Consider the following 24,419-nt stretch of genomic DNA (forward strand, 5'->3'; position numbering starts at 1 on the left):
TTCAGAATCAGTATAGTGTTCCTTAAATCCCAAAGTTACATCCATCATTAACTGAAGACCAGAGGGAGAGAAGCTTAACATTTGTACTCTGCCCAGCTTGCTGGGAAGTTGGATCATAACTCAGCTATCTTTCCACCGTGACCCTTCACAATAACCCCTTTACCTGTGTTTCCAATGGTTTTAATTTAGAAACCATATGATATATTTGACATAAATGCCAAGGAGATTGTAGGTAATTGCTGATCATTGGCAGCAAACCAGACATAGGGCAATTATGTATCTTGACAAAGTTAATAATTGGGCTGATAATGAGCTTAAAACAGAATCACATTCTTACTTTGTGCCTCCTGTTCTAAGTCATGCGAATAACATCTTGAATGACTCCCTGCCATGAGTCTATGATCTGTACCAAAAGGAAGTCTAATAGCTCTTTTTACTCTTCCATGTTTAATATGAGAGCATTCTTGAGCAAAATCTTAGCAATTATTAGTATAACAATTATTAATTTACGAAATGCTTAAAATTTTGGAATTTAAATGTGGGAATGTGTAATTATGTTAGGCATAGCTTTTACTGTGGGTCATGGTCAAAAACACAGGAAAGACACTGGCCCACTGAACAAATAAAATGTTGATCTTTTAATTAGTGGAATGTATGTTCAGGTCTGTTTGTAGTCTACAAAACCCTATTCTGAGTTCAAGTTGTTAAAATACAGCAAGCTACCTATAAAACAAAACAAAACAAAACAAAAAGCAAAAGAAAACCACACAGCTTCTCTTTCATCCCTTCAATCATTACTAATAGAGCGAATTTGGCCTGTTTTGTTGACAGTCCAGCATAACTCTCTACCTTCATGGCTACCAGTCCAGATCAGGGCTCCTGCCTTTCACATGGACTATTTGCAGCTCCTAACTGCACTGATGAGAGTCAGGCAAAAGGAATATGCCAGAGAATCAGAGATAAACACAAAATTTTCAGCCACCACAGGCAAAACTCTAACCTGTAAATTCAGGGTGTCAGCCTACTCTGACAGTTAAAATAAATATCCTAATTTGGATAGTTTATACACAACAGAAAGCTGGAGAGTCCAAGAGCAAAGTTCTCGCATTGCTGTCCAGTAAAAGGTTGCTCTTTAATTTGTAGATGGTGGCCCCTGACAAGTCTTTGACATTGTGAAGAAGCACGCTTCCATAGACCTCATTTGTAAGGATATTAATCCAGCCTCATGACCCTGCAGGTCCCACCTCTTAATGCTACCTTGTTAGGAGGGAAAAAATCCTTTGGAAGAAACAGACCTAGTACAGGGTAACAAGGAAAGCTGACATGAATCCACTGATCATATATCTATGGTTGATTGGATGTAGACAGCATGCTTAATGCTTTCAGAAATCATCCAAAACCTAGCCTTACATTCATAGTCAGAGACATGTCAAATGAGTTGTTGGCCTACCACTAGAAGCCTGCAGGTGACCTAGAGTGTTCTGCAGTTCATAGAAGAATCAGAAATCACTTACCCAACTCCTGATCATATGTAGCAATTGTGAAATCCATTACTAAAAAGATTACCAGACATTTAAGAACATGCTAATGATCCTATTAATGACTGTTTTACCACCACCCTGATTCATGTTTAACTTCCCTGACGGACCTGGCCAGAGTTTCTACAAGTACAAATAAACATTTATCAGAGTACAGGCAACCTATATGAGCCTGCTTCCTACCATGAGGATTATATACACAGTTCAAAAGACTGAGATCTGATTTTATTTCTGTTTTGCTCATTAGCACAGAGTCAGACACAAAGTCTCAAATAAGACAAGATGGGGAGTGGGGTGCTCTCCCCTGAAATACCACCCCATCTCCCCTGACCCCTTGAGACAGATGGTGTCTCCATTTATTTCAAGATGGCCATGTTCTCATAATCCCATCTCAGTCTCCTGGGGCCTGAGGACACTGGCATGCCCTTCATGACCCACACCCATCAAATTGTAACTTGAAGAATAGCGAACGTTCTTAGGTGAGAAGTTAGGAACAAGCTGACTGACAGTAATCACAGGGCCTTATCACTTTAAATTTGTCTAGAGAGGGCAAACTCTGCTGCTTGTCAGGAATTGTGAGGAATCTTGGCCCAGAGGAGTGTTATTTCGGAAATGAAGTTAACCTTGTTTACATAAATCACAAAACAAATCAGAACGTGCCCAATAACCACTTCTTGTGTTTGTTTCCTTCAGGATTTCTTCATTAGAGGCTAAAGGTTCTTATTAATTTATATTGATAGAATCTTCTAGACTTGTTAAAGAAAAAGTCAGCTCCTTTGAAAGTTTATTCAAGATAATGAAATCACATAAAAATATCCAAATTCTTTGCCATAGGTCTGTTTCATGCTGAGTATTGGAGACGTTAGTGTCTCCTGGCCAGTGCCTGCTCCCAGCTGGTCTATCTGCAGGGCAGACAGAAAGGCTCTATGTGGAAGAAGAGGGGCCAGAACTACAACTGTATCAGGCCAGTGAAGGCAGGCGTCAGGAGCTCTGGACATCTGAGAAAAAAGTTGAAAATGAGCCAATGTGTGAAAAGTTGGGAGGTGTTCTAAAGGGCTCTGAAAACATCAAAAGCCAGGCATCAGAAGAAAAAGAATCAAGAAATAAAACTGGCATTTTTTTTATAGGCTTTTTGGGATCAGTCCCAACTCCACTGAAGCTAGAAATATCTGGTTGGATTAAAACTATTCATAATATAAAAATAAGGAAAGTATATTTTTAAAAGAGAAAATTAATGGAAAAATAAAACTTCAGAAGAATACAACCTTTGATAAAAAGCAGCTTAGAATTTATCTGATTCCCCATTTTTTGGCAATGTTTCTATCTTGTGAGGGACAGGCAGTGACAACCAGTATCCTCCAGATTCTAAGGGGCAAATATCATCTTTGTGTGCAGTTTTGTTTGTGGAGCAGAACCCAAAGGTGGTTAAACAGAGCAGAGAAGAATTTGGCCTGAGCCACAGTTACCATCATTCAAAGAATTGTGCACAAATTAAAAAAATAGCAAAAATGCAGCTCTTATAAACTCTTATAAAGCTCTTATAAAACAATAAATTGTTTAAAGATCATTAGAGATGCCCTTTTCACATAATAGCCACTGTGACCCACGTGAAGTGAGATAAAGTATAGGGTATGTCACTTTCTTTCTAGCATTTCCATGGAGTTAAACAATGTTAAGAAATTCACAACTGGACATTACAAAATGATGTTCTAGCAATGGATTAACTATTTTAAATGAAGCTTTTGTGTGTTTGCTGTGCTGTGCAACCATTGCCACTTTGTGGTTGTAAAACATTCCCTGTCTGTATGGGGAGGTGCTGTTGGTCAATAAAGAAGGCAGAAGCCAACTGCTGGGTGAAGGGCAAAGGTGGGACTTCTGAGTCCCAGGAGGAAGAAAAGGGACCCAGGGAAAGAGAATATCTTCCAGCCAAGTGTTGGAATAGGAGGCATGCTACAACTATGTAAGATCTTGGGTGGCTGGAAACAGCAGCCCCCGCCACTGATGGGTGGCTGAAATAGGTTAGCTGATAACATTAGGGCAGGAGAGTTCAGTGCCCAGCAATTTTGTGCAATCTGACTAGTTTTAAAATAATAAAGCTGTCTAGTGTTTTTCTTCCATGAAGCTAAAGTAAGCAGGAGAAAGAGGGAAGCCAGGGCTATTGATGGTGGCCTTGGTGAAGCCAGCAGGAGGAAGAGGTAGCTCTTGGAGCACGGACAGCAGCTCCAGGCCTTTCCCGGTTGGGGATCAGTTGCCTTCGATTCTGGGCTAAACCAGATGGAGAAAAGAGAACTGGAAGAGGTCAGAGTGTGGGCTGCAGCACAGGGCAAGGAGGTAGAATACTTTTTAAAAATTACATGCAACACCCATCCCCACTGAAAGACACATCCTTATTAGCAGTGAGTCCCAATATATTCCTTCTGCTATGCAGAAGGCAATTGCCCATGCACTTTCTGTGTCTCTAGACTTCCCTTCTCTTGACGTTTCACATGGGTGGACTCTCCATTATGTAGCCCACTGTCTACTCATTATTATGTAGCCCACTGCCTACTTATTATTATGTAGCCCATTGTCTTTGATTTCTTTTCAACTTTACAAGTTATTTTATCTAATGTTTTTTATTTCATGCAATAGATATTGATCATATGCTTTTTCCTCTCCCAAATACTCCCAGATCAGCCCCAACTCTCAATGCATGAAACCTGCTGGGAAAGAGGAAACCAGTTTTCTCCAGTAAAGTGACACTGTTTTATCGATCACACTCCCAGTAGATCAGTTTTATTCCTTCATGGGACTGTTCTTTATTGTAGTACAACAATATCCCTCTATACGGATGAACCTCATTTTGTGTGTCTGTTTATTAATTGACTAACATTTGAACTGGTTTTACCCGTTATATATAATAAACAAACTTACCATGTTTCTACAATCACTAAAAGATCCCAAAGAGACTTCTGTGCTCTATCATGTTGCCAATCAAGTGATAGCTCACAGAATTCATTGTAGAAGTTTAATTCTGACTAGAGTCTTCACATGCAATTTTCTTAGTTTCCTGATACTGCCTCAGGTTGGTCCAGCAGGATTTCCTCTGCCTGTCTCCCAGTACAAAAGGCTTTCTCAGATGAGTACACACTCTGGTTAGGAAAAGAGACAAATCCACCAGCCAGCTTCTAAACAGATGGATGCAGCTAGAAATTCCTTGCTAGGAATTTGGGTGTCACCAGTGCTCCATTCCTGTTTTCATTAGCCTCCTCCATCTCTTCAGATGTTGGAACATCTGACAGAGGGGTGGCAATATAAACTCTAGCCACCATGTGGCACTACCTTTGAGGCATTTGTCTAAGGTGTGCTGTGAGATCGGTGGAGGACAGAGAGTTGAAGCTTCTCTTTAATGTATCAGGACAGTAGGAGCATTAGAAACATCAAGATGGTGATGACTATGAGGGATCTTGGAGCAAGATTTATATGGGAATGAAACTGTTCAATAGCCATGTATCTATTGAATGAGGCTAATAAATAAGCTGAAAAAGTATAGCCTGTCCCCAAGTTTTGTCAGCCTCTTCTGTCCCCAGGAACTTTCCACTCTGGCTTACAACATTATTTTAGGGAGGACCACAAAGGAAGCCAAAGAGCAGGCACCGTGAGACCAGATGTGACAGAAAGCATTCCAAAGTTTTGTTTAGAAAATCCCAACCTACTTATTGTGCACATATATTGCCAATAGCTAAGAGGTTCCCAAGCCAAATACCCAGTCTCCGTATTTCCTGAACAAAGAGGAAAATGTGTATGTAGTTCTCTTTTCAGTAGTTCAAAAAGCACAGTTAAACCTTTGATCCATTCCTGAGTATTTCCACAGAAAAAGTGTCCTATCTGCAATAAAAATCTGTTTGGTAGTAACTGAAACAGCAAACACCCAAGTGATCCTTCCAACGGACTTCCTCTGCAACTTCCACAATCACCCCATCTCATGTAGGAAGTGACTTACATAAGCCCCCAAACCTTCACAGTTCAGGGACAATGGAATAAGCATCATTTCTTATTGAGAGTTCTCCATGCATTGGCTGGTAGGCCATTACTTGGGTTTAACTCACATGACAGTCACACCTTTGTACTTGTAGAAATCCATACAAGTCAAGATAACCTTTCCTCTTGAATTCCACATTATTTCTTCTTCAAACCTTTGCTTGCTTGAAGTCTAGACTTCACAGTCATATTCTAAATTTCAGGGAGCTCTTCAGTATTTCCACCACATTAACTCTCGAGCTCTCTTAACGCTGGTGTCAAGGTCCTTCTCAGCAGTTCTCACTTCACTGAAGACTATCATCATTCTTTCAGGATAGATATCTAAACACCATTTTGAAAAAGTGTTCATCCAGGGAGTTTGCCACGTACATACGAAGACCTGAGTTTAATTCCCACTGCCCACGGAAAAAGCCAAATGTGATGGTATATGCTTGAAATTCCAGCACCAGTGTATGTGTGCAGTAGGGACTGGTAGATCCCTGCAGCTCATTGGACAGAAAGTCTAGGCTAACCAATATGCCCAGGTCCAGGTAAAAGACCGTGTTCCAAAAAACAAGGTAGACAGCTTCTGAGAAATCATATCCAAGATTGGCCTCTAGCCGCCACACGTGTGCACACTCAACCTGCACACCTGTGAACACACATTGCTCATACACAAGTAAACAAATGTTCATCCAGCATTTCTAATCTATCAGTCAAATCTATCATTTTTCCTTTGAAATATCACTGGGATATTTCCCCCTTTTATCCACTTATCTTGGGACCAACATATTCATAGTTGTCCTCACTATATGCCTGAATGACTGCTATAGACTTTTAATTCTTTATTGACTCATAGAAAAATTGTAGGCAGGAGGGCAATTTAAAACTGTCAATCATGTAGGTGGTATTATTCATATAATAAACACTACAAATGAAAATGACCCAGATTCACAGATAGTTTCTTAGGGTCTCCTCGCTGTGACCAGACAGACATGAATGTGGGGACATCCTTCAACATTACTGCCATCAGATCATTGTGCTCCTTCAGAACTTGGAGTGAATCATGTATTTGTTCCAGGTTGTACACTTTTTAAAAAAATTTTTGAGACAGGGTTTCTCTGCATAGCCTTGGCTGTCCTGGAACTCACTCTGTAGACCAGGCTGGCCTCGAACTCAGAAATCTGCCTGCCTCTGCCTCCCGGGTGCTGGGATTAAAGGCGTGTGCCACCACTGCCTGGCTCAGGTTGTACGGTTGTGTTTGTGAAGTTTCCTGTCTTCGAGGATTCTACCTGTCCATTCTGGTTCCTTTATATAACATCCCCAATGGTGGCTCATTTTACTATACAAGCTGCAAGACAATCTGATCCCACATACTCTATAAACATCCTTACATTTACTGCCTGCCAGTCACCACCTGTATCTATCTCTGCACACAAGCCTACTGGGAAGTTCACTTCTCCCACCAAACCTTCTGAAAATTCCCTAAATTAATCTTCTCCATATTAGTTCCTATTGTTATTATAGTTAAAGGATGATTCTACTATAGGCCACTGAGTGTATTGCAAATTATGATCCACAAGTAGATGTAAACGTTTTAGTTATATTATTTATTCAGCTATCATACATAGTAATGAGTTTCTTTTTTTTAAAATTTATTTATTGATTATATGTAAGTACACTGTAGCTGTCTTCAGACACTCTAGAAGAGGGAGTCAGATCTCATTAAGGATGGTTGTGAGCCACCATGTGGTTGCTGGGATTTGAACTCCAGGCCTTCCGAAGAGCAGTCGGGTGCTCTTACCCACTGAGCCATCTCACCAGCCCAGTAATGAGTTTCTTAATGGCACTTTCACACATACATTTCCCTTCCCTTTGTTGTTATTTGTCCCCCTGTACCTTCTGCTTCATTCTCCTTACTCAGCAAATAAACTCATTCTCTAGTGTCATATAAATTTTCTTACCCCGACTTTCTTTCTCCCCTTTATCTTCAGATTTCCCCTGCTCATTTCATGGTCCCCATTCTACTTTCATGACCTACACACTCTAGGCATTTCCAGTCTTGCATATGTTATTAACAGCCATTCTTTGGTTTGGTTGATTCTATGTATTGCTCTTTCAGACTCCATTAATTCATTTCTACTCCACTCTTCATTGTTCCTTGCCACCTGCTCCTTTAGAATCCAGCTTGTTCTTATTTTTCTGAGACCTGGGAGTGATTCATTGAGTGTTTATTTGGGAGCTGAGCTTGTAGCTACAGAAGTCTCTCTTAGAACTACAGCTTCAAATACCTCTTAATGATTATTATACATTGTGCTTTCATTTTCAACTGAGTCTAGAGTTTTTTAAGTTTATGCCCTGATTTTTTTTAATGACCCAATGGTTGTTGAAAAGTACATAGGTCAACACCTAAGTATTTGTGTCATTTCTATATTTCTTTTGCTAATTGTAACCATAGGTGTTTTCACCTGAGCCCTAGTTCCTAAGTAATGACTCAAAGGCTTATTATTTATTTAAAAATGCCTATGCCTTAAGCTTGAGCTTGTTCCCTGACTAGCTTGTAACTTATATAACATGTCTATTCTATTTTATGTCTGCCACTTGGTTGGTTATCTCTCCTCAGTTTCATAGTCTGACGTCTTCTGAGTCTAGGTGGAGAATCTCCTGCCTGACTCTACCAGAATTTCTCTCTCTCCTGGAACTCCCACCTTCTACTTCCTGCATTTAGCCAATAGGCTGTCAACATTTTATTGACAGATTATGCTTCCACACAGCACAGATATTATCTTTACAGATAATGATTTCTAGTTTTATCTCACTATGATTTAATAAGACTCAAGAAATTATTTTGATTCTTTTTATATTTATTAAGACTTGTTTTGTGGTTCAGATGTGAGCAATTAAAAACAAGATTTTATGGGCTTTAAGGAGAATGTATCTCCCATATATAATGAAATTTTCTGGAATTAACTGTTGGGTGTATATTTTCTGTTGAACAGTTAAGTCTAGAATTTCTTGCTGGGTTTCTTATTTGGATTTCCTATCTGCAGATGAGAAGTGGACTGGAGAAATGATTCGTATATTAAAAGTTGATATTTCATAGAACCTGAGCTCAGTTCCCAATTTCTGTGTCCAGCTGCTCACAACTGCCTGCAATTGCAGCTCCAGGAGTTCCAGAGTCCTTCTCTGGTCATTACCATCACCTGCCCTCAAACACTCCACACAGACACACAGACACGCAGACATGCAGACATATACCTAATTAAAACCAAAGGTACCTGGAAAGGAAAATCAACAACACAGAAGAAGGAATCAGAATACTTTCTGGTTTTTGCAGTTACTCCAAGTTATATAATCACATCTGAAGACTTTGAAGCTAGAAACACAGGTGAGAACGATCATGTGATGTTTGTATTGAATGTCTTTCAGTATTGTATGTCATGAGATATAAATGACAATCTGGAACACTGGACCCAAATTTGCCACAGTTACTCAGAGAAATCACCGACTCCCTGTGTGTGTGTGTGTGTGTGTGTGTGTGTGTGTGTGTGTGTGTGTAGGGAAGGGTTGTTTTCTCCCTCCAGAACAAGCCTGAAACTATGTGGATAATCTAGTGTGTTTTGAAAGTGTCCCAGTTTCCTCCTCCCACCCCCGATCTAAGGAGAGCTGTGTTTGATCTAACACACCTAATCTCTCATTTCCAACCATATATGAAAACATGCTTCTCAGGAAACCCAGACTATTCGGATTAAGAAAAGCAAATAAGCAGAGGAAAGTGGTTAAAATAGATCTGTTTAGACCTGTAGATCTGAGCTGTGAGTTAGCCTGACTGTTCCTCTTGTCAGTCACAAGCAGCTTCTAACTTTGATGAAGCACTGTAGTGTCTAGGTTCTTAAACTCCTCCTACTTACATGACTGTTCCAGCTACATTTTTAAGAAGTATAAAGATTCTATTATGTCCATGCAAGTGAATGTGCCAAATGTTTGCCAAACCTTTGTGTTTCTGACATGGCAAGGACCATAAAAAGGGCTGAACTTAAACTATCTATTTTAGTTATCATCCCAGGAAGTTTCCTTTAGCAAAATAGTTTGAATCATCTTAATGCACCTTCTAAAGTATTGCTGTGTAATAGGAAGCAGAGCTTTTAAAATTTATATTGGATAATCAATATAAATACAATATAAATGGATAATATAAATGCAATATAAATGAACAAATATTCTTAATTGTTTTGTTTTAATTAAACCATAATTACATCATTTCTCCCTTCTCTCTCTTTCCAACCGTTTTTATGCCCTTAAACAACTCTGAAATGTATGACATCTTATTCTTTATTTATTATTACTATACACGCACACATACCTACAGAGAAAGAAAGGAAAAAAAATTTCTGACAAAATATTTTAGAAGAATTCCATTCAGAAATGTGGCCATAGATGATGCCACAGTATCTGTGGGAAGGAAACATGGGGTGAGTTCCACATTTGCCCTGGATACCCATCACACGTATTACAGGGAAGTGCAGAGCTAACAGAAGGGAAAAATCTGCTAGGGAAAGCAGAGATCAAACTTCCAGCCTGCTGAGGAGAATGGAACCCAGAGGACAGATTACAGCGGAGGAGAGATCTGTACACACTATGGAAAATGTTTGTATTTTCTCTTCCCCTTCAATACTGCAGCGCATGTGAACAGCATGAGGTCTCTAGTGATAGCCATTGAAACCATTTATGCTAAGATAAGGTTAGAAAACACAAAGAACAAGCCATAGACTAGCACCACTGCATCTCTGCATAAGGGCAATCCTATAGGAAGCTCAGCAAAGCCCCAGTGAGGCTTTTCTGGAATCAGGCTGATCCTCTAGTAAATCGGAGGCAATATGCAATATGATTCAAAAGAGGAAAAATAATAACTGATTATCCAACTTATGATAAATAAAACATTGCATATTTTTAAAGTTGGAAATTATAGAAGGATGTCCTGATGTTAAAAATCCCATTCCTCAATTGCCTCTTGATTTGTCAATTAAGAAGGCCATGGGCCAATTGCTGTGTAGAAGGTACAGGTGGGATTTGTGGGTCCCAGGAGGGAAAAAAGGCAGATGCGATGAAAGAGAGTTGCTTTTCCTGCCATGCTTTGGAGAAATAAGAATGTAACAACCATGTAAGGTCTCGGGGAAACTAGGGCTTGGAGCCTTCCCTACAGGTGAGTGGCCAAGGATGTTTGGCAGGGGCTAGGTGGAACAAGCCACTGAGTTTGGGGCAGAAGGAGAGATGGAGATAATAAATTGGTAAGGGCACACTTTCCCAGGTAGGAGGTATCTGTGTCCAGCAATTGTGCCAAGAAGGCAAGTTATAAAGTAACAAGTTTGTGTGAGTGCCTTTTATCTGTAGATTCAAGGGTCTCAGGAGTGGGCTGGCAGCATGATGCCTCCTGGAGCAAAGGCAGGTAGAAAAGGAAGCCAGGTGAAGCTTGGAGGAGCCAGAGCACAGTCTGATCCTGGTGGGCAGAGGCGGTAGCATTTTACCACTACATACAACAGGAAATGAGTCTTAATGAAGAAAAATAGCAGTGGAAGCATAATCAGTGATGGTAGATGCAAGTCAAGAAAAATATTTTTCAAGAAAATATAGATATAATGAAAGACTAGGCAGGAACATTTTGGGTTGTGAAATATAAGATCTGAAGTGAAAACTGCAGAAGAAGTTATTAGGTAACTGTATGGTCCAGAAAGAAAGTGATTCCTTGGAAATAGTTCAATACACAATACATATAATAAACTACACATAATAATGTACATGGGGTCAGAGGAAATGCTGACTATGACATAGAGACACAATGCCTGTGAGGCAATATTGAGTAACGCCGAGAGCATTGACTGTGGGCCAGAGAAGGATGCAGGCATGTGCCACTAGAGTCAAGGAAGAGAGGCATATAGAGTGAAAACAGTGGAGAAAATTATCGTTGACAGTTTTCAAAATTTGAACCTAAACATCAAGTCAAAGTTTGAATCATTTAATACATCAAAAGCAAAAATAGAATAATTTCTAGGCCAATTATGATCAAGATAATTAACAATAAACCTAGGACAAGAGAAAAATTTAAAGGCAACCAGAACAAGTACATCATGAACAATGGAAGCTGGAAGATGATTGAAGTCAGGGCTCTGGAGTAGAACATCTTGACCATGCATAATTTCAAATCCCGAGGAAGTATCCTGAAAATAATGTCAAGATGAAGACATTTCAGACAAGAATTGAAATCCTTCCTAAGCAGTAGAACTATATAACCAGTGTGCTTTTTAAAAAGCTTGTTAACCTACCAAATGATTGATACTTCAAAGAACTCAGCGAAGAAATGAGGAGTGTTTAAGAAAGTAACCATGTGAGCCGGAGAGTGGTGTCGCACATCTTTAATCCCAGCACTTGGGAGGCAAAGGCAGGCAGATTTCTGAGTTCGAGGCCAGCCTGCTCTACAGAGTGAGTTCCAGGACAGCCAGGGTTACACAGAGAAACCCTGTCTCAAAAGACCAAACACCAAAAACCAAAAACCAAAAAAAAAATGTAATCATGTTAAAAATTAATAAAGACTTAGCCATATATGTTATTATCCTAGTGTGCTTTCTATTGCTGTGATAAACACCAGACCAAAAACAACTTGTGGAAGAAAGGGTTTATTCTGGTTTACAAATCCCAGGTCACAACCCATCACTGAGGGAAGTCAGGTCAAGAACTCAGGCAGGGCTACAGAGGCAGGAGGAGCTGAAGCAGATGTCATGTAGAAGTGATACATATTGGCTTGTTTTCCATACCTTGCTCAGCATACTTTCTGATACCACCCAGGACTATCTGCTAGGGGTGACATCACCCACAGTGGACTCAGCCCCCCAAATCAATTATTAATCAAGAAAGTTTTTCTACAGACTTCCACATGCCAATATGATGGAGTCAATTCCACAGTTGAGGTCATTTCTTCACAGGGGTATCTAGTTTGTGTCAAGTTGAACAAAAAATTCAACCAACACAGACATTTCAATTTTGTTATAAGACAAGTATCATTTTGAATAAAAGACAGCTATATGAGTTATATACTCAGATAAAAGTTAACGATACAAAGGATGCAGGAGAAGAAGTTCTGTAATAGATTCTTCTGTTGATAAAATACTTTAATTTATATCATCATTCCTTGATACAATATTTCAACAATAAGTGTTATAATCACAAGACCAACCACTAAAAGAACAAAGAAGTGTACTGAAAATAACTTAAGTAGGTAGATAGATAAATAACACATATTCCATTGGTGTGACTAACAAAAATAGGAAGAATAAACAAAACAAATGGGAAAAGTTGCAGAACAGTAGACTAAAACTCTATCTTATCAAGAATCATATATGCAAACTGAGTAAGCTGATTAAAAGGCAGAGATCAACAGACCACATTAAAAGGCAAAACCTGGGTCTGGAGAGCTGGTTCAGTGGTTAAGAGTACTTGCTGCTCTGCCAGAGGACCTGAGTTCAGTTCCTAGCATCAACTTAACAATCACTGATAATTCCAGCTCCAGGGAATCCGACAACCTCTTCTGGCCTCCATGGGTATTTGCACTAACACACACACACACACACACACACACACACACACACACACCATAATTAAAAATTAAATAAAATATTTTTAAAGACCCACCTATATTGATACAGTAAACAAAGTTAATGTGTATTTGAAGAAGCAACTCATAAAAAGATAAGAAAATACTATGAGATGTTTTGAGCTCATAACTGATCCTACATAAACTCTTTTAGAAATCAAAGGAAATGTTTCCCAGCACATTTTATGAGTCCAATATTACCACAATACCAAATCCAGCAAAAACATAAAATGAAAACTATGGGGAAATCCCTGTCATGCATAAATCATAAAAAATCCTTAACAAAATGTTAGCAAGCAAATTCAGCAATATATAAAATTCATAATGCAATGTGGCCAAGTGGGTCTTACTTGTAATGCAATATGGTTTTCCACTTGGACATCGATCAGTGTGACCACGTGGTAACAGAATAAAGGCCAAAGAAAAGAATGAGAGAGAAACATGTGGCTCTTTTAACAGTTGTAGAAAGTGATTTAACAATATCAAGTTTCCATTCATGATGGATGGGGCCCAGTGAATCAGAAGAAAGAATCCCTCAGCCTGCTCCAATGTGTTTATAAAACCCTGGACTCAAACGCTTGAGAACCTTTGGTAGTGAAGCAGCCTGACACTATAATGTGTCTTTGTCCCATAGAATTGTCAGAATCCTTGGATCTATACAATCTGAAGACTGAACTATATCATAGATTAGAGAATTTGAGTAATAAAATATGTTAATATCTTCAAGAGAAACAAAAGAACAAAGATGAGAGGTGGTTAACAACACCTAATCACAAGATACCTTATTATAAAGTTTCTCATTTCATGAATGCAAGGTGCACACACACACGTATATGTATATATTGAAAGCGAGAGACAGAGAGAGAGAGAGAGAGAGAGAGAGAGAGAGAGAGAGAGAGAGTGGATTTATAAATGAATTTAAGAAAGTGAGGCAAAAATCTAGAAATAGAACTACACACGTATAGTGACTGAGTATTAAATAAAAAGCACCAAACTGATTCTTCAAATCAATCAGTATCAAAAGGGAAGTCTATTTGAGAGTGATTTTGACATCTTGATGTCTAGGTTTCTATCATGAACTTCCACTTTTATTTCATAGAACAATCAAGGTAGATCATATGAATAGATAGATAGATCATATGCATAGATATAAACATCAGACTTCTAGAAAAACACAGGAGTCAATCTCTGCACTCTTGAAGTAGGCAAAGTATCCATAGCTTGGATAGACAATCTGTTTATAAATGGGAAAAAAGATGAAATCACACAAAATTTAAAATAACTGTTAACAAAGCTCTATTATTAAGAAAACGAGTTGTAAGCCAGGAGGGTCCGGGAGAACATATGTATAAGGCATGCCTCTGAAATGATCTGTATTGGTAGTACAAAGAGTTACTATACCACTTTATACATATGTGTATTCTCCAATATATATTAATATCCAATATTATATAAATATATTTTCCAAACCTTTGGTGGGACATTTCACACACACACACACACAAAAAAAAAATACCAGAGGTCCCTGAACCACAAGAAGAAGTTACTAAAATAATTATTAGGAAAATGAACTTAAAACTAAAATGTCACTTCATATAGCAGAGGTCCAATCCCTGATAACAATGCTGAATCATTGCATGCCTCATCCAGCATCCGTGTGCAAAGTCCCGCCCCCTGCACTGGGAAGCTGGACATGTGTGTAAACACAGAGATTCTATGACACAACAGCTGCACCCTGAGAAGCAGTGACTGCCGATGTCCACTAAAATAGTTCTCATGAATTCTCATATTCCTGTTATGCATTGTGCTAAAACTGGAAATCATCCAGGTGTCTATCGAGAAGGAAATGCACCGAGTGCACAGACTTGGGAATATTTATACAATGGAACAATGAATATTGACTCGTGATGTGTGTAATACAAAGGACACATTTCAGAAGCATGTTGTGGCCAGATGGAGCCAGTCATAGGTGATGCTACATAAGTCTGTGTATGTAAACCCTGCAGCAAATAAAATGTGCTATTAGAAAACAGAGTGCTGGCCAGGATTATGGCTTTAAAACATGGTTTGACTAGAAAGGGGCATGAATAATCTTGCTGGTATAGAAGTATTTCACATCTTGATTCATTTTAAGGGTTATTCGGATGTGTGTATTTATCAGAACTCACCAAATACATGTGGATTTCACTAAACAGGTGTTACATGTGAGTCAAAGGGAAAAACAATTTACATGAGCGTGCACACATATGCACACACACATACTCTTATTCTTCTTTCCCGTAATGCATTCAAGAAATACTATAAATATCCAGAAATCAGTACTTAGATCATAGCCAACTCAAATAGAAACCATTTGCTAATGAACATTTTAAAGAATGACTTTCATCTGTGTGCATAGACCTATTTCTCTCTCTCTCTCTCTCTCTCTCTCTCTCTCTCTCCCTCTCCCTCTCCCTCTCCCCCTCCCCCTCCCCCTCCCCCTCCCCCTCCCCCTCCCCCTCCCCCTCCCCCTCCCCCTCCCCCTCTCCCTCTCCCTCTCCCTCTCCCTCTCCCTCTCCCTCTCCCTCTCCCTCTCCCTCTCCCTCTCCCTCTCCCTCTCCCTCCCTCTCCCTCTCCCTCTCTCTCTCTCTCTCTGGTGTGTATGTGTGCAAGAGAGAGAGAGAGAGAGAGAGAGAGAGATGTGCACACGCATGCGTGCACACATGCACATGTGTATAAGATCGGTCTGGGACCAGAAGAGGGCATCAGATCCCCTGGAGCTGGAGTCACAGGCAGTTTCAAGGCATCTGACATGGAGCTGGGAAACAAACTTGGATTCTCTGTAAGACTTCAGTCTTAATTACTGAGCCTTATCTCCAGTCCCTGCATGCATGTTTTAAAATAATATATAAGAAGCTACTAATAGTATATGCTCCTCTGAAAGTCATGCTGATAAGAGGGAGGTGGTTTGATAGCAACCATTTAATTTACAAAGAAAAGAGCAGCAAGTACTCTTAACATATTCCTTACAGTTCTGAGTACATTTTACACACATCTGAGACACACACAAACTTCTTTCATATTTTTAAATTTCCAAATCTTGGACAATTTTGAATTAAACTGCCTGGCAATGGGAAGAACCCCATATATCTTTGTTGAATAAATTGTTGGGTTTTTTTTTTTAATTTCAATCTGTTGCAGTTTTCACAACTTTAGGAACTCATTAACTTATTCAGAGTGTGCCAAAGGCTGGTCTAAAATTTTCACAGCATGGGCAAATGGTAAAATCAACTGTCATCCATAGAGACCATTCTGCTGACCTTCTCAATAGCTGTGCAGAGAAAGATGGCACTTCACCTCCGAATGAATGCAGCCGAGCCAGGGAGATAAACTCATTTGTCAAGGTTTGTTATCAATTAGCAAGTTTAGAATTGGGAGCCTTCCATAAAATTTTCTCTTTCTCTCTCTCTCCTTCCCTCCTTTCCTCCTCCTCGTTCTCTGCCTCTTCCTCCTTCCCTCTTCTTCTTCCCATCTCCCATCTCTCTGTAGTGGAGACTGAAATCAGCACTTTAGTCATCTCATGCAAATTCTTCACCACTGAGCTTTTAGACACTAAGGCAATGGTTTTCAACCTTTGGGTCGTGACCGCCATCGCAGAGACCACCTAAGATCATTTAAATATCAGATATTTACATTATGATTCAAAATAGTAGCAAAATTACAGTTATAAAGTAGCAACAAAAATAACATTATGGTTGGGGGTCACCACAACATGAGGAGCTGTATTAAGGGGTTGCAGCATTAGGAAGGTTGAGAACCACTGTTCTAAAGGAAGATTAGGTCACTAAATTGTTTCACCTTTGAGGTTATTATTGATAGAGCCACAGTAAAATTGTGATTCTTTCCTTCTGTGAAACTATGAATTCTGGATTCATCCACAATTTTCTTTCTTGTGGTACCGGGGATTGAAGCTAGGGCTTCACAGATGCTAGGCATGTATGCTACCACTAAGCTGTGTCCCTAATCACTAAAAAACTTATTTACAGATGTGCAATTTTTATGATACTTTCCCTTGTGTCATATGGCTCAAATATTAATAAAGGGGAACAGCAAATAAAACTGGTACTTTTACAAGGCAACTGAGGGGTTGGAGATGTGACTCTGCTATTATAAGTACCGCTGCTCTTCCATAGGACCTAAGTTTGGTTCCCAGCACCCAGACCAGATGCCTTACCACCAAAGATAATTCCAGCTCCAGGGAGATTGAATCAGCCTCTAGTCTCCACCAACACACACCCACATACAAACGTACACATAGTTAAAATAATAAAAAATAAATCTAGAAGCAAATGAAGATTAAAATACAGCAGCCACTGTCTGGTCACTGGGAATTCCTAAGGAGTGGACCTAACCAGAATACTGCTCCAAGCACCAATATAGAGGAACATAAAAATGCCTGTGGAAGAAATCAGAAACGAGAGGTCTGCTGAGTCATATTTTCCTAAGTATCTTTCTATGCAGCTGAAGAAATAAGATCGGGTCCAAGTCGAGCTGAAGCAGACAGCACTTTTGATGAAAATGTAAGGAACACAAGAGCATCCCTCTGTTGAGCATCGATGTTCGTGTACCCCCATAGCCATCCAAAAGACCATAGTAGCTGGCAGATGAAAACTGAGCCCAGAAAAGACAGCATAGTGTGACGATGTTCCCAGGACTGAGGAATTTCTTTCATTATCAGAATCTTTAAGACCCCTGCCAAAGAGTTGTCAGTTTGGGTAATTAGAAAAGCCAAGAGAACAGGAGCTACAGGAAAGCAGACAACTTATATCTGATATTTTTGCCAGATTTTGACTCCATTTTTGGCAGTAAAGTGAGTTGAAAGAATCTATACACCTCCTTTTATTAATAGGAACTCACCATCTCCTTCTCTTTTTAAATACACTGTTAGTGGATATTTTATAATGCAGTTTGAAATGATACGGAGCTCTTAGTCAAAGTCCAGCCTTGGTTGTGTTTATGCAGCATTTCTTCCTCCCTCCTCCTTTTTATACCATGTCATAATGAAAGGGGGGGTTTCCTCAGAAAGACATAAAGAAATCCTCCCATCTCAAGCCACGTTTCTTTCCTAGTTTTATGAGACATGATCTTATTCTTTAGCCAAGGCTCACTGTAAAGTCACTGTGTAGCCCAGGCTGGCTTTGTACTCACAGTAGGTCCTCCTGAGTGCCAAGAATGACAATGACCACACCAAGTTTAAGCCACACTTTGAAGGAAAAAGAGAGTTGGTTAGGGATGTCCTGTGGTTGACCGCTAAAATGAGGTGGCTGTATATGAGTTTTAGCAATCCAGACATAAGAGGGAACAATAGCCTAGAAGAAAAGGTTCTTGTTTAACAAGCATCTTGGGCTGTATTGGAGGTAAACGCTAGAGAATAGATTTTCGTAAGAGTCATGGCTCAGAATCATACAACACACATGCCCACATTCACCTATGCCCTCCACAGCATACATATCCTTAGCTCTTCTAGCTAACTGATTCAGTTTCTATAAGAACTTCTTAAAGATAAATAAGCTCTCATGAAAAACAGAATTACAAAAATAGGCCCAGTGCAGACAAATTTTATGTCCCTTGGATTTCCCAACTGGCATGGCTTCCTTTCAAACATTAACACAACACGACAGAAAGGTTACCAAAGAGTTCCTGTTCATGTTGGGACAAAATAAAAATGTTGTGCACTTGGCATCTGCTTGACATGGAAGGTTTTGGTAGCTTTCTTTGGAGAAAGATTTCTCTGCTCAACAAGATGATGGCATGCTTCGACCTGTGACACCACCTCTGCTATTAAGGGTCAAAACCACAGACAACATCACGGACAAGGTAACAATTAAGATTTTTATTTTGGATATTCAGCACAGAAGTAGCAGGTGTCATGACCCTGTGTATCTCCCTCTTGCTTGCTGATAGAGAAGTTCCATTGGAAACCTTGGCATATAGAGAAGACATATTTGTGGGTAAAGCAAAAAAAGAAATTAACTTGGGTGTTTTATCTCTGAGCTTCATGAATAGTGTAGTAGAGTAATTTTTCACAACAATGATTATAGGAACAAACCTGGTGGGCGTTGGTTCTAATTCTTTGTCTTAATTTGGCTCTCAAAAGCCACATGTCCAGAACCTGAGGGTCCCTGTCCCCAGCTGGTTTTAATTGTTAATAAAGAATTGATGTATGGCCAATGGCTGGGCAGGAAGACGGAGGCCCACAGGGGTCACTCCCCTGACTGGATCTGGGGCAGCAAAGGTAAAATATAGATTTAGAAAGTATTAACTAGGAATTACCAGAAGGGAGTATGTCTTAAGCACGAGGAGGCTCAGGAAGTGCCCACCCACTGAGCAAGTAAGGGTGTGTGTGTGTGTGTGTGTGTGTTTCATTCGTGAATCTAGAGCTCTTTGGTGGGTAGCTAGAAGTATGATCACCCGCCTTCCTGGGAACCAGAGCAAATTAACTATTCTCCACCACACAAACCCTTCTCTTGCTTTTGAAATAACAAATTCTGTGTGTGCACATGTACATATGTATGTCATGTGTGTGTTGTATGTATGCTTTTGTGTCAGGGATGTTCATCTGTGTGGAGGCCAAAGGTCGATGTCAGGATGTTTATTTAATTGCTTTCCCACAATATTGTTATTTGAGTCATGGTCTCTCACTGAACCTTCAGCTGTTCAGTGAGGCCCTAGGATTGACCCCTGCTGGGATAAAGGTGCATGCTACCACACTACCACACATGTGGTTTTATATGGTTGCTGGACACCCAGACTTGTGATTTCATGCTTCTACAGCAAGCATTTTATACACTGAGACATCTCCCAGAGTCCTCATGTTGCTTTGTAACTCTGCCTTGGAAACTCAACTTAAAAGTACAAATTTAAGAGGCTGGAGAGATACCTTAGTAGTTAAAAGCAATAGCTACTCTTACAGCGGATCCAGGTTTGAGTCCCAGAACCCACACATTGGCAGGCAACTGTCTGTGACTCCATTCCCAGGAGATCCAGGATGAGGTGGTAAAACATCTATACATATAGAAAAACACAAATTTTAAAAGCCGTGTTATTCTAATTTATAAAATCAGAAACTATTTTCAACCTTTATAGTATTTTTTAAAGAAATTCAGAAGACAGGAAACATGTTGAAACAACCGTCTGATTATTTTACAATAATTAAGAAGAAAATGAAGCAAAATCCTGAGCTCTGTTTTATCCACGCAGATAGACTTATAGACCTCCACTGGTGAGAGGAAGCATCAAAACTTAGGAGTTATTCCACAAACACTTTACCACACTTGGACACATTTTATAAAAATATATATTTTCTTCTTGAGACATATCTGAATTCCATTCAGCCCACTTCTTGCAGGTATTCCAGTTTTTTGATGGTCACAGATCAAATAATAATAAAATTAAGATTTATAGGAAATAAGCAGGGCAGTGGTGGTGCAGCTCTTGGGGGGTGGAGTCAGGAGGATTTCTGAGTTCAAGGCCAGCCTGGTCTACAGAGTGAGTTCCAGGACAACCAGGGCAATACAGAGAAACCCTGTCTTGAAAAACAAACCAAACCAAACAAACAAACAAACAAACAAACAAAAAAGATTTATAGGAAATAGATGAAAATGTTTATTACAAAGAAAATGAGTTCAAATATCCTAGAATTAGAATAAAAATTTACATTTTCCTTTAAAGAGAAACTTTTAATTCCTACTAGTTACACAGCAACTTTTGAAAGAAGTAAAGTTTTGAAAAACTATAATATGTTTTGTAAGTACAAATAATAAAAGTATGGTGTCATAAAGGTATCCAATGAAGGGCTGAACTCTGCAATCAATGTTGACAATCTATCATAGAAAGAAAATTACACTGAAGGTATAATCATTATTATGAGACACTTGTATGCATTTATTTCAAAGGAATTTTTATGACTGTGAAAACTTCTAAAGCAAACTAAAAAGAAAATAATACATAAAACATGCACATTTATATACATATTATAATAATATATTTCACTCTCTACAAAGAACTTGAAGGAAATACCATATTTTGGTTAGGACATACAAGTTGTAAGATATTCATTGCTATCCAAACAACAAAAATAAGCCAAGTAAAACACAAAACTGTGGCTTTGAAAGACAATATTCAGAGTGCCAATGATACAACAAATCTAAATAGGCTACACTCTAGAAAGTGACAAGATGTTCCTAGCAGACAAGGGAACTGCATCTGATTCAGCCCCAGAGAACTGCCAAAGAAAAACTAAGATGTCTAACTCCTGGCTAAACACAGCAGTAAGAAGACATCGTCCAATCTCTTATCTTCTGATGCAAATGTAAAACTGATATAACAGATTAGAGCCACAAGGAGCCCTAACAGATGGCTTCTACCCACATCTGCTAAGCCTGGACTAAAACCACTGAGTCTATTTAGCATTGTCTGTGTGTATATGAATACAGGACTACTCAGAGGTGGCATTCCTAAAAAATAAACAAACAAACAAAAACAAAAACAAAACTGGCTCTCCCTTCTTTACTAGCCAGCAATTACAAAAACTCTTCAGGTGGGTAGCGGTCATTCTTCATGAGTCTCTCTCCCATCCATGGGGTGGGCTTGGACTTATATGTCTCTTGTGTGCATTTAGTCAAAGCCTATGTGACCCAGCCATGTCCAGGAAATGCTGTTTCCCTACAGTCATCCACTACCTCTGACTCTTATAACTCTTTCCACCCTATCTTCTACAATGATCCCTGTGTCTTGGAAGGAGAGGTGTGATATAGATTTCTTATTTAAAGCTGAGCATTCCACAGTCTCTAGTCCTCTACATGTTGGTTCTGTGTTAATTTTTATCTACTGGGAAAAAACCATACAAATAATAAATGAACAGGGTTGAGAGATGGACTACTTATGAATATGAAGATATGAACTTAGGGACTAGTTTATGTCTAAAATACATTATATGCATGTGTGAAATTCTCAAACAATAAAAACTTTAAAGTGAAAAACTGCAAAGGCTAAGCATAACATCAGTGGAAGGTGAGATGCAGACATGTCAGCAGAAATTATTCTGCTTTGTCAGTGGGTAGTGTTCTATCATACCACAATGACACCATTCATTTATCCATTCACTGATAAAAGAATGTTACTTTTTCTTGCAATCGTATGTAATTATCTAAAATTGCTACAAACAGCCCCACAGTCACACCTCTGATCCATAATTGTTTCTGTTGGAAAGAATTACAGGGATGGAAATGGAGAGAAGCCTGAGAAAAAGAAGGTCCAGCGACAGGCCCAAAGTGGGATCCAGCTCTAGGGGAGGTCCCATGGCCTGTTACTACTACTGAGGCTATAGAGCACTCACAAAAAGGGACCTGTCATGACTGTCCTCTGAAAGACCCAACAAGCAGCTGAGTCAGATTCAGTTATTTGCACCCAACCAATGGACAGAAGCAGCTGACTCCTGTTGTTGAATTAGGGAAGGTTGAAAGAAGCTGAGGAGGGCAACCCTGTAGGAGGACCAGCAGTCTCAATTAATTTGGACTCCCGAGATCTCTCAAATACTGGACCACCAAACAGGCAGCATACACCAGCTGATACGAGACCCCCAACACACACAGTAGAGGACTGCCTGGTCTGTGTTCATTCAGAGATGAAGCACTTAACCCTTAAGAGAATTTAGAGGTCAGATGGGGTGGGGTGGGTAGGAGGTGTGGGATGTGGAACAGTCAGATGGTGGATGGGGGGGGCAGGGAATGGAATATGGAGTATAAAAATGAATTACAAATAAAATTAAATTAAAAATAAAAAGATAAAATTATTACAAACATTCACATGTGTCTTTATTTACCTGTGCAAAAACCTAGGAGTGCAATTAATGGAATGTAATTGAATCTTTAATTTTACATTAAATTACTGGTCTGGGTTTTTTTTAAGAGTGTCTATAGGCATTTTTCATTCTTACCTGAAGTTAATGAGTTCCAAATGTTTAGATGTCTTTATTTAAAGAATTATTTCTGATATGCAGTAGACAATTGCTTTCCCTTTGAAAATTCAACCTGACAATCTCTGCCTTTTCATGTGGTGCTTAATCTAGTCATATTTAATGTGGCTATTGGAGAGGTTGGGTTTAGCCTACCATCTGTGTGTCAGCTTCTCTCCCTCTCCCTCTCCCTCTCCCTCTCCCTCTCCCTCTCCCTCTCCCTCTCCCTCTCCCTCTCCCTCTCCCTCTCCCTCTCCCTCTCCCTCTCCCTCTCCCTCTCCCTCTCCCTCTCCCTCTCCCTCTCCCTCTCCCTCTCCCTCTCCCTCTCCCTCTCCCTCTCCCTCTCCCTCCCCCTCCCCCTTCCCCCTCTCATTAATTGAATAGTTTCAAGAACTATTTCTGCCAGCATTGTCTTTTTAGATATAATTCTTTGCATTATTGTTTCTTGAGAAGCCAGAGTCAATATTTCCAGCTTACTTTACTCTGCTGCATATTATACAACTTCATGTACAGCGTAAGAGTCTTCTTGAAGTAATCTTGCTTTAAAATTTTAATTCCATTTTTTTAAAAAAAAGTTATGTGTGCACTTGAGCCTGTGTGTCACTGTGTGTGTGTGTGTGTGTGTGTGTGTGTGTGAGAGAGAGAGAGAGAGAGAGAGAGAGAGAGAGAGAGAGAGATGTGCAAGTGTGTTCAGGTGCCTGTAGTATCAAGAAAAGATCATAAGAACCCCCTGGAGCTGGTTGTGAGCTGCCTACATGGATGCTGGGAATCGAACTTATATTCTCTGTAGAGCAGTGTATGCTCTTAACTACTGAACCATCTACAGCCCTTAAAAGTATCCTCAATGCCCCTCTCACTACTTACCAGTGTCATCCCTGTCCTTCACTCCTGCTTACCAGGTTTATCTTTGTGTAGTTGGGTTCCCTACAGTCCCAGAATACTTCACTGGAGAAAGTGCATTGGCTATTTCTTAAGATTTCATTCTTAAAACGTATTTACTTGAGTTTAATCTATGATATTTTTGTTAATTTAACACTGCCCCCTTTATTTTCCCTCCTGCTATGTTAGACTCTCCTAGAGTCAATCAGTACTAAAGTCTGCCAAGGTCCTTCCCCTTGGAAACAGAGAGGACTCACTCTAGGACTCTCAAAATGACAACCCAATGATATAAGCTGAATCTTAAGTTCTATTATTTGAAAGTTATAAAACAAAATCGCTTCTTTACCTAGATTGGATATGAAGA

The sequence above is a fragment of the Mus caroli genome, unplaced genomic scaffold, assembly GCF_978045245.1.
Source record: "Mus caroli unplaced genomic scaffold, Mus_caroli_1 scaffold_2, whole genome shotgun sequence".
Classification (NCBI taxonomy): Eukaryota; Metazoa; Chordata; class Mammalia; order Rodentia; family Muridae; genus Mus; species Mus caroli.